This window comes from Zeugodacus cucurbitae, chromosome X, assembly GCF_028554725.1.
Source record: "Zeugodacus cucurbitae isolate PBARC_wt_2022May chromosome X, idZeuCucr1.2, whole genome shotgun sequence".
Lineage (NCBI taxonomy): Eukaryota > Metazoa > Arthropoda > Insecta > Diptera > Tephritidae > Zeugodacus > Zeugodacus cucurbitae.
The window spans coordinates 33,378,081-33,388,491 of NC_071672.1; positions in this window are offsets into that span (position 1 = coordinate 33,378,081).

Below are 10,411 nucleotides of genomic sequence, written 5' to 3' on the forward strand. Positions count from 1 at the left end.
GTGGAGGGCAGTGTAACGAAAATGGCACCAGAACAAACTAGAATTGACAATCGAAATCGATAACTTGCCAGATCTATCTAGACATCGATATTCGTGGTTGCCAGAATGTTCGAGTGACGATAACATGTTAGCAATCGACTATATAAGGGCTGCCGGGCTGGCAGCAAGACACAGTTCTAATAAGAGAGTTGTCGAGTGAAGACAATTCTAAGGAGAGAGTTGTCGAGTAAAGTGTAAACAAGCTATAAGTTAGAGTTGTAAAGAAGAGTATTGAGTAATAAAGTGTTAAGTTATAAGGAATTATAAATAAAGATTAGTGTGTAGCCATTAATATGTGACTTTTATTTGACAATCCAGTGATCGAACTCAGGGTAGAGTTTAAGAGTAAACGACAGATTTTGAAAATCCGTTACATTACCCATTTTTACCATTGTGAATTGCATAATTACAGCTATTTTTTGTATGGAATTGACTGTTTATAACAAGTTGTTGCGCTCAAAATTTATCATTGCTTCGCGACTGCTACACGTTCAATATTTATTGCGTCAATAATTACACGATGTCAGTTATGTACAAGAAACAGTATTAAACAAGTAAGGCAGGGCTAAGTTCGGGTGTAACCAAACATTTTATACTCTCGCAATTTATTTATTTAACTTTATTTATATTATATAATACTAGGGATGCAAACATCGTGAAATGAAACATCGATATATCGATGTTTCTTCAAAACCCATCGGAATCAAAAACATCGGCCATTAAAACATCGATACATCGAAACATGTATTTTTGAACTTTTTTAACTTATTTTAATTTTAGTGTGAAAAGCTAAAGTATGCAGAAGCAGAAGCATAAATAAATGAAATGTAGTACGTCTTAAGTTGATACCTTTTATTTCACTTAGCATTATATGTCTGTTAAAGTTTTTTCTCAATAAATAACAGAATTTCAAAACAACGACATGGAATGTGTTTTCACTGTCATTTCTTTTCAATTTTACTTCTGAGTGATAGTTGCCCTGGGTTTGGAAAACGATCGTTTACTCGGCACTGAAGTGACCACAATGTGTAAATATTAATAAGCCTATTTAATCAACTCCGGAAACACAGTGTTCATGTCAACCCAAACTCTAATGGCTTCTGATTGGTAGGGGTAACAGCCGAGATACACTTTCTCTTCAACCTTCCGTCCCTGTAATTATAGATAAATTTTACAGCTTACATTTCACTTTTTGGTGGACCAAATGTTTATTCTGGTTCCAAATATCAAACGAGTATACAGTTTCACACTCATCCGAAGATTCCGTTGTATCAGCGCGATTCTTTGATTTGAAAAAAGTATTTCTTTTAGCCATAGCATCTTTAGTATGCAGTAATTTGAATCTCTGATCTAACGCAGTAGCCTACGCCAGAATTAAATTGTATAAATAAATCAAAAAAGTAAGTGGACAATGCTGCGGCCAAGCGCACATTCCCTTAATGAATTCTCCGTATTTTACAAAAAACGAATTCCAATGTAATAAAGCGTGTCCAAATAGAGGGTTTCGATTTAATACCCGAAAAAGTGTGAAGGTGTGAAGTCAAATTTTTATATAAAACATCGTTGAAAGTGACATCGATGCATCGATTTTTTTAGATTTGAGATATCGATGGCTAACATCGATGCTTTTTGACGGAAACATCGATGTTTCAAAAACATCGATACATCGTTTGCATCCCTATATAATACACAATTTGACCCACATATTCGTCATATATATTGTATAAAGTCCATTGAAAGTTGGAAACCATAATATTAGGTTAGAAGCACCGAGGTCCTCGTGTTCGATATAAGGGGCCTTAAAAACCTATGGTCCGATTTCGGCGATTTTTAGAATGGGGCTGCCACACTATAAACATAGTGTTTGTGCAAAGTTCTGCACCGATATCTTCACTAGTGCTTACTTTATATATTGTAAAATAAACGATTCAGATCGGCTTCAAAGTTCTGGTATATAGAAAGTAGGCGTGGTTGTGAAGCGATTTGGCATATTTTCACAACATATCATTGGGATGTAAGGAAACCATTACAAACCAAGTTTCATTGGTCGGTCGAGTAGTTCCTGAGATATGGTTTTTGACCCATAAGTGGGCGACGCCGCGCCCATTTTCCATTTTGTAAAAAATCTGAGTACACCTTCCATCTGCCATTTATTATGTGAAATTTAGTGTTTCTGACGTTTTTCATTAGTGAGTTAACCCACTTTAAGTAGTTTTCAACTACTTTGTTTGGAAGGTAGGCGTGGTTATTTTCTGATTTCTTTAATTTTTAGACTGTATTAAGAAGTGGCTAAAAAAAACGACTGCAGAAAGTTTGGTTCATATAGCGCTATTGGTTTGCGAGATATGTACAAAAAACCTATTTGGGGGCGGGCCACGCCCACTTCCCCAAAAAATTACATCAAAATATGCCCCTTCATAGAGCGGCATCGGCTGAATGAAAAACCTTCGTACGCGCTCAACAACCGAATAATCACACTGTTCGGATCAGCCGATCAAACTTGCATGCGCTCACATTTTCGTTGTTGATTTTAAATTCACTCGGGTGTGTGCAATTTTTTGTTTCACTCCGAGTTTGTTCGGCTCGTGTTCAATATAATGATTTCGGGCGCTTGCTCATTCGGTTCAACAAACATTGTTTTGAACAAGAACAACACTTAACTCGCAAAAATCAAATCGTATGATTTGCAAGCGGCACTTTTCCTGCACAGATGAAATGTGAGAAGAAGAACAAGACAAGCTACAACAACAAACTGCATAGAAATTGTTACGGTACATTCAGTCGTAACGCTCACATCGTGTCGTCTTGTCACTAATCGTTTACTCATAATCTATCAACTCAAATTGAACCGAATGATGCTTTCGTCAACACATGCTCATTTTATTGAACGTTGACTTTTGTTCAGTGAGTTGAATTGAGTGAAAAATTTTGAACCGAGGACTCAAAATCCTCGGAATGATGTGTACGGCTAAATTAGTTGATTTTTACTCGTCACTCTGTTTTTTTTCAGTGAGTTGAGTTGAATGAAAAAGTTCGCGTATGAGTAAATCAAGAAAATAGTGATTTTTGCAGTTCTCTGGTGCGATCCTTCATACCAAATTTTATTTCCATAGCTTTATTTATGGCACTTTATGTCTTTTCGGTTTTCGCTATTTTGTGGGCGTGCCTTTCGATTTTGCTCATTTTCGAAAGCAACCTTCCTCTGGTGCCAAGAAATAAGTGTGCCAAGTTTCATTAAGATATCTTAATTTTTACTCAAGTTACAGCTTGCACAGACGGACGGACGGACAGACAGACATTCAGATTTGAACTCCACTCTTCACCCTGATCACTTTGGAATATATAACCCTATATCTATCTCGTTAAGTTTTGGGTGTTACAAACAACCGTTATGTGAACAAAACTATACTACTCTCTTTAGCAACTTTGTTGCGAGAGTATAAAAACAAAGTATATATTTATATTTTTCGTACATGTAGAATTTCACGTAAGTGAAGAAAGCATCTAACTGTCATTTACTTTAGAGTGGCCAGGAACGATTGTTTTGCATGTGGCTCAATCAGCTCACGATTTCCGGTCTTAGACCAAGTATCCTCTGGGTAGCCTACAGACATCAGTTTGGAGGCGAGCTAAAGAGAGAACACGAATCCCACTTCTGCGGTTGTGCGTAGGGTTTGAGACTCACCACATAAAAAAATCCCCCAATCAAAACCAAACAAAAGCCTCGGATGAGGGTGCCTCTGCCCAGCTGGTTGATGTCCTCACACAACTAAAGGCTGACATAGCCGCAATCCAAGTAATGCGATGGACGGAACATGGACGGAAGAAGTTGAGTCCTTGTGACATCTACTACAGTGGCCATATAAAGGAGCGCAAATTCGTTGGGATTCGTGGTGGGAGAGAGCCTCCGTCGTCGAGCCCTTGCATTCACTCCGGTGGATGAACGTCTAACCACAATCTGCATCAAAGCGAGGTTCTTCAACATATCGCTTCGAACGATGTTGAACGATGTCAAATCGTGCTTGGTCTTTGGCACAACAGTCGGAAAATTCAGACTCCATGATAAAACATCGCCAAATGGCTTGAGGCTGATCGACTTCGTTGGGGCTCGAAATGTGACTGTCTGTCAAGCAACGTGGCTGTCCTCTGATCGAAACACTCTCAATTAAATCGATCATGTTTTGATAAACGGACGACATGTCTCCTGTCTTTTAGACGTGCGTACGCTCCGAGGACCAAATATAGACTCGGACCATTAACTGGTAGCAGCGAGATATGCACTTGCAAAAAATTCATTTGGTATGATGAAAATTGTCGTCCTGTAGGACCCCCAGAGTTGATCTAGTAGTTGCTGAACAGAGTATATTGAGTTTGTGGAGGGAACACTTCTCCATCCTGCTGAATGGCAGTGAAATCGACGACGATGGAAATTCGAATAAAAATTACCCGCTTAAAGACAGCAAGCGGAGGGGGACGATGGATTGCCGAGCTATTCAAATACGCCGGCGAAGAACTGATAAGGTGCATGCATCAGCTTCTTGGCAGAATATGGAAGAAAGCATTCCGACGATTGGAATCACAGCTTGCTCTCCAATCCATAAAAAGGGAGACCCCACAATCTGTGCCAATTACCGTGGTATAAGCCTCCTTAACATCGCTTATAAAGTTCTATCGAGCGTACTGTGTGAAAGACTAAAGCCCACCGTTAACAAACTGATTGAACCTTATCAGTGTGGCTTTAGACCGGAAAATCTACATCTGACCAGATATTCACCATGCTCCAAATCTTAGAAAATAATCGTGAAAAGAGGATCGACGCTATGTCTGAATTTGGTATCCCTTCAAAACTAATTCGGCTGTGTAAGCTGACGTTGAGCAAGTTCGATACCAAACCAAGTTTCAGAAAGGGTGACTAACTATCGTGTGACTTCTTTAACCAGATGCTGGAGAAAATAATACGAACTGCTGAGCTAAACAGAGAAAGTGCAATCTTCTATAAGAGAGTACAGTTACTGGCGTACGTCGATGATATCGATATCATTGGACACAACACCCGCACCGTTAGTTCTGCTTTTTCCAAACTGGATAGGGAAGCGAAGCGTATGGGTCTGGTGGTGAACGCGGACAAGACGAAATATCTCCTGTCATCAAGCAAACAGTCAGCGGATTCGCGTCTCGGTTGTTGGCGTCACTGTTGACAGTCATAACTTTGAAGTTGTAGATAATTTCCAACAGGTGCTACTATGGATTGAGTAGGCAACTGAAAAGTAAAGTCCTCTCTCGACGAACATAAACCAAACTCTACAAGACCCTCATAATTCCCGTTCTACTTTATGGTGCAGAAGCGTGGACGATGTCAACATCCGATGAGACGGCACTAGGAGTTTTCGAGAAACTGGTTTTGCGGAAGATTTATGGTCCTATTTACATTGACAACGGTGAATACCACAGACGATTTTTTTTTTTTTTTTGATCTCGGAGGGGGAATCTTCAAAAGATACCGTCATTTTTCCGGACGGTATGCACGATTCGCATTGGCCCCTTAAGTTGGTCAATACGCCTACGTACTAAACCCTAACTCCGTCGTCATTACTTGATAAACGCCTCACGGGACCGCCGCGGTGCGCCGTTAAGAATTTCGTCGTGAGGCCAAGCTTTGCCATTCGGCTCGTCAATTACACCTTTCCGGTTTACGTCTGATTAATCCTTCTACTTTCGCTGCGTCGCCACTCTTGTCTTCTAAGTTCTTGCATAACTACCGTTGTCCATGTTTTCACTTTGTCCCAAACCAGCTTCGACTGGATCATGTAGTGCACGATGTTATCCAGCGTCACTCGATCCGTTGTCAGCTCTTCTATTTCACATCTCTCATTCTCATACCTCGGACACGAAAAGAAGATGTGTAGAGCGTTTTCTCCAGCGCTGCCACAGAAAGAGCAGTTCGTTTGGTCATCGTGTCCATATTTGTATAGATATTCTCTATAACAACCATGCCCTGTTAAAAACTGCGTAAGGTAGAAGTCAGTTTCTCCATGTTTTCTATCTACCCACTGTTGCACACTTTTAATAAGCCTGTGGGTCCATCTCCCCGAAGTTGCTGCATCCCAACGTTTCTGCCATTCATTTAAACTACTTTGTCTTTCCTGTTTCTTCTCTTCTATTGTTAGTCGCCTTCCAGAGCTTTTTGTTTTATCATATGTTCTCTTGATTTCCATGGCCATTATGTCTGGGGGCATGATGCCTGCTATGACTCCAACTGCCTCATGTGATACGGTCTGATAAGCACACACAATCCTTATCGCACTTAATCGGACTATTGTCTTTGCTTTTTCTACGTATGTTTTCTGTCGTAATGCTGTCCCCCATATAGGTGCAGCATACATGAGTATGGACTGACTTACTTTGGCCAGAAGAGCGCGTCTATTCTGTCTGGGACCACCGATGTTGGCCATTATCCTGGTTAGTGCCGCCGTCACTCTTGACGCTTTTTCGCAGGCTTTGTCTAAATGCGTCTTGTAGTAGTCTCGAATCTATCATCACTCCTAAATATATTAGTGACTGCTGTGTTGTAATATTGAATCCGTCAATGTTTAACGTGGCGACCTCGAGTTTCTTCCTACTTGTTATAAGGACTGCTTCAGTTTTTTGGCCTGCTAGCTGGAGTTTTGTCGCCGTAAGCCATTCTTTTATTTTTATCGCCGCATGATTGCAAAGTCGCTCTATTTGACTGATCTCTTTCGCTACTATAGTCACTGCGATGTCATCAGCATATCCAATTATTTGTATAGACTTCGGTAGCGGGAGGCGCAGTACTCCGTCATATAGGACGTTCCACAGAAGCGGGCCCAAGACAGAGCCCTGTGGTACTCCGCCCGTCACTGTATAGCTTTGTGGTCCTTCGTCTGTATCATATAAGAGTATTCTGTCCGACAGGTAGTTAGAAATTATCTTCATCAGATAGGGGGGTGTCTTCTTGACTTCAAGGGCTCTTAGTATATGCGGCCAGTAGACCGAGTTGAAGGCATTCTTGACATCGAAAGTGACTACTGCACAATACTCTTTAGAACCATACATCCACCTGGTTCCTTCTATGGCTTTACTTGCGATATCAGTAAGTTTTTTAATTGCGTCAATTGTCGACCTGTGTCTGCGAAACCCATATTGGTTATCGGCCAGGCCCGGTAATTCTGTTTCAAGATGTTGTTCCAAGCGCACGCATATTATTCTCTCCAATATTTTCCCGATCGTGTCTAACATACATAGTGGTCGGTACGAGCTTGGTTCTCCGGCTGGTTTATTTGGTTTTTGAATGAGAACCAATCGTTGTCTCTTCCAGATTTTAGGGAATACACCCTCTCGTAGGCACTTTGTGAACATTTTTGTAAACGGCTCAGTGTTTAGCTTAATCGCAATCTTTAGGGCCTTGTTAGGAATGCCATCTAACCCAGATGCCTTGGTGTTGGTGAATCGTTCCGCAGCTTCTACGACCTCTTTGTCAGTAACTGTTGGGCACATTGTTCCTGATTCTTCGATGCAGTATTCTTGCGGCGTTTGTGCAGGGAAGAGAGTCTCTACTACAGACTTTAGCAGCGTTGGGCAGGTTGGGGCTTGGCCTTTACATCCTCGGACTTTTGTCATAACAATCTTGTAAGCGTCACCCCATGGATTTTCTTCTAACTTGTTGCACAACTCTTTAAAGCAGCAGGCCTTGCTCTTTTTAATTGTCTTTTTTACTTCGTTCCGTTTTTTCTTAAAACGTTCTTGTAGCACTGTGTACTCTGCCGAAAGTCGTCCTCTTTGACACAGGCGCCTCGCTTTGTGACACTCTTTTCTTAGGTCTTCAATTTCATAATTCCACCAGTATGCTGGTCTTCTATACGTGGATTGCTTTTTCTTGCACATAGCAGCGTCACATGCCTTACTGATGTGTTGTATTAGATTCTCAGCCTGTCGTTCCGTTTCTGTGGCATTTTTCGGGTCGTTGTCTAGCATGAGTTTGAATAATTCTTCGTCAAGTGTGTTAATTTTCCATCCTCTGGTTTGAACTCTCTTATGGGATCTAAATCTTTGTATATGTGCATGATTTCCAATTTCGAAGAGGATTGCCAGATGGTCACTATGCGTGTATAGTTCACTTACTTTCCAGGTTGTTATTCGCACTAGGGAGCTACTAGCAAACGTGATGTCTATCACGGAACCACGGCCGTTCTTTTCAAATGTATTCCTGTTCCAGTGTTTAACAGTACAATGTCAAGTGATGAAAACGCCTTGAGAAGGGCGTCTCCTCTCCTGTTCGTGTGAGTGCTACCCCATTCCGTTGCCCACGCGTTGAAATCAACTGCCACAATGTTCATTGTTGTATGTGCAACCTCTAGAACCAGGTTATCAAGGATTCTTTCGTATTCAGTCTGTGGTACACTCGGCGGTAGGTAACAGCTATAGAAGTTTATGCCACCGATTGTTGCTCGTGTGTAGTAAGTATGTCCTATTAGCGGCTTATTTTGGAGTGTTTTTTCCACACAGGCCCAAATGGCAGCTTTGCTCGTTTGATCAGAGATCCAATTTGCGGTACCTATGTTTTTGTATTGTTCGCTGATGATTGCTACGTCCACCTTTTGCTCAAACACCGTTTGCGTAAGTAAATCTTGCGCCGCTTCACAGTGGTTGAGGTTGAGTTGCAAGACCCTCATGTTTTGGCCCTTTTGCACGCTGCTTGGTACATAGGACATTTTTTACTACCAATTTGGTGGTCTGTACTCCCTCGTCCATTTTTTTTACATACATCACACGATGGTTTCTTATCACATGTCTTCGCAAAGTGTCCTTTTTCCCCACATTTAAGACAGGACTGGCTTCTGTCATCTGGGTTGCTGCAGGTTCTAGCCAAATGCCCGTATTCCAAGCACTTATAGCACTTTTTAAGGTTCGGCCTTTCTCTGATCCGGCATATTACTCAGCCTATTTTTATGTTTTTTGCCTCTAGTAGTGCTCTTGATTGAAGAGCAGAGAGGCTTAGAACGGCCGTTTGCGTACCCGCGTATGCAGCTTTGATGCTTTTAATAGCACCTTTGTCAAAATCACCAAGTTCCTTTACCTGGGTACGTATTGCGTTGCTAATATCTTCTTCAGATGTTATCTCGTCAAGATCCCTAGTTTCCACTGTTGTCTCGTGAGTGCTTTGATTTTTGCCTGGTTCCCAAGCACTTTACATATCTCGTTCGTGTATTCGCCTGTGTCTTTCATTTGCGCTTCTTTTAATTCCAGCAGCATTTCGCCTTTGGCCGTCTTCCTAATTCGGGTTACGTTTTCACCCAGCTTCTGCAGGGCATCTTCTTTTTTCACCGCCCTTAAGATGTCGCTATAAGACAGATTTCCTGTTCGCAAAATAACTATTGCATCAGGACGTGGTGGATGCTTGTATAATTTCTTCTTTTTTCTTTTGACCTCGGTCCAGTCGTCTTTTTCCTTTAGTATTCCTTTACTAACGGTAGTTGGTTTGTCAATTTTTTTCTCATTAGGCTTCCTCGGTTCCTCTCCATCGGTGGTCTTGTTTTTTTACGGTAGCGTCCTTCGTTTGGCTTGGTTTTCGTCACGGGGTCTCTTCGGTGTTATATCCGCGGTCGAGGGCATGTTCAGAATGTGCCTTCTTTCTTTCAGTTTATAGTGCTCTTCTTGCGCCTTGTTATATAGCACTCCTATATGGCTAAGGAGATCCCTAAGGTTGTTGTTGATGGTTCGCTGCGGTGGTCGCATCATTTCCGTCAGCTTCATGATTTCCTCTCCCAATAGTTTCATAGTGTCTACACACGTTTCGACTAAGTTAACCTGTGGTGTACTATCTTGCAACGCTGGAGGCGACGATCTTGCTCTCAGTGGTTTATCCACGCTGAGAACTTTTGTAGGCGATCTGCCAAGTCTTGGGGCTCGTTTAAAGGGATCTATATCCATACTCGGTGTTCTCTGGGAGGAGCATATCTCTGGATCCTTGTTGGTACAGTCATTTGTGGTTTCAGTTCCACTACCTATTATTGCGGCATAAATGTTGCTGCTACTATTGTTTTTTCTCAAATAAGTTTCCATATCTTTCTAGTTTGTTTTACCAGCGCATCGTGTGCAGGGGGGCGGGCCGAAATAAACAGGAACGGGTATACCCTCGGAGTCTATGCTCCTACCCCAGTTCCCTGAGGCCTGTCCTTCGCTTTACCAGTCCCGGAGAACACGGACGGACCATTGCCCATGCATGTTGAGGGAGACACATATTTCTATGAGGCGGTGTCGATTCGCCACAGTCACAGGAGTTTCGACAGATTTGCTGGCTTTTATACCGCATCCTCCACTCCTGTCGCTTATCGTCGGGGGTTGCTTATTCGTT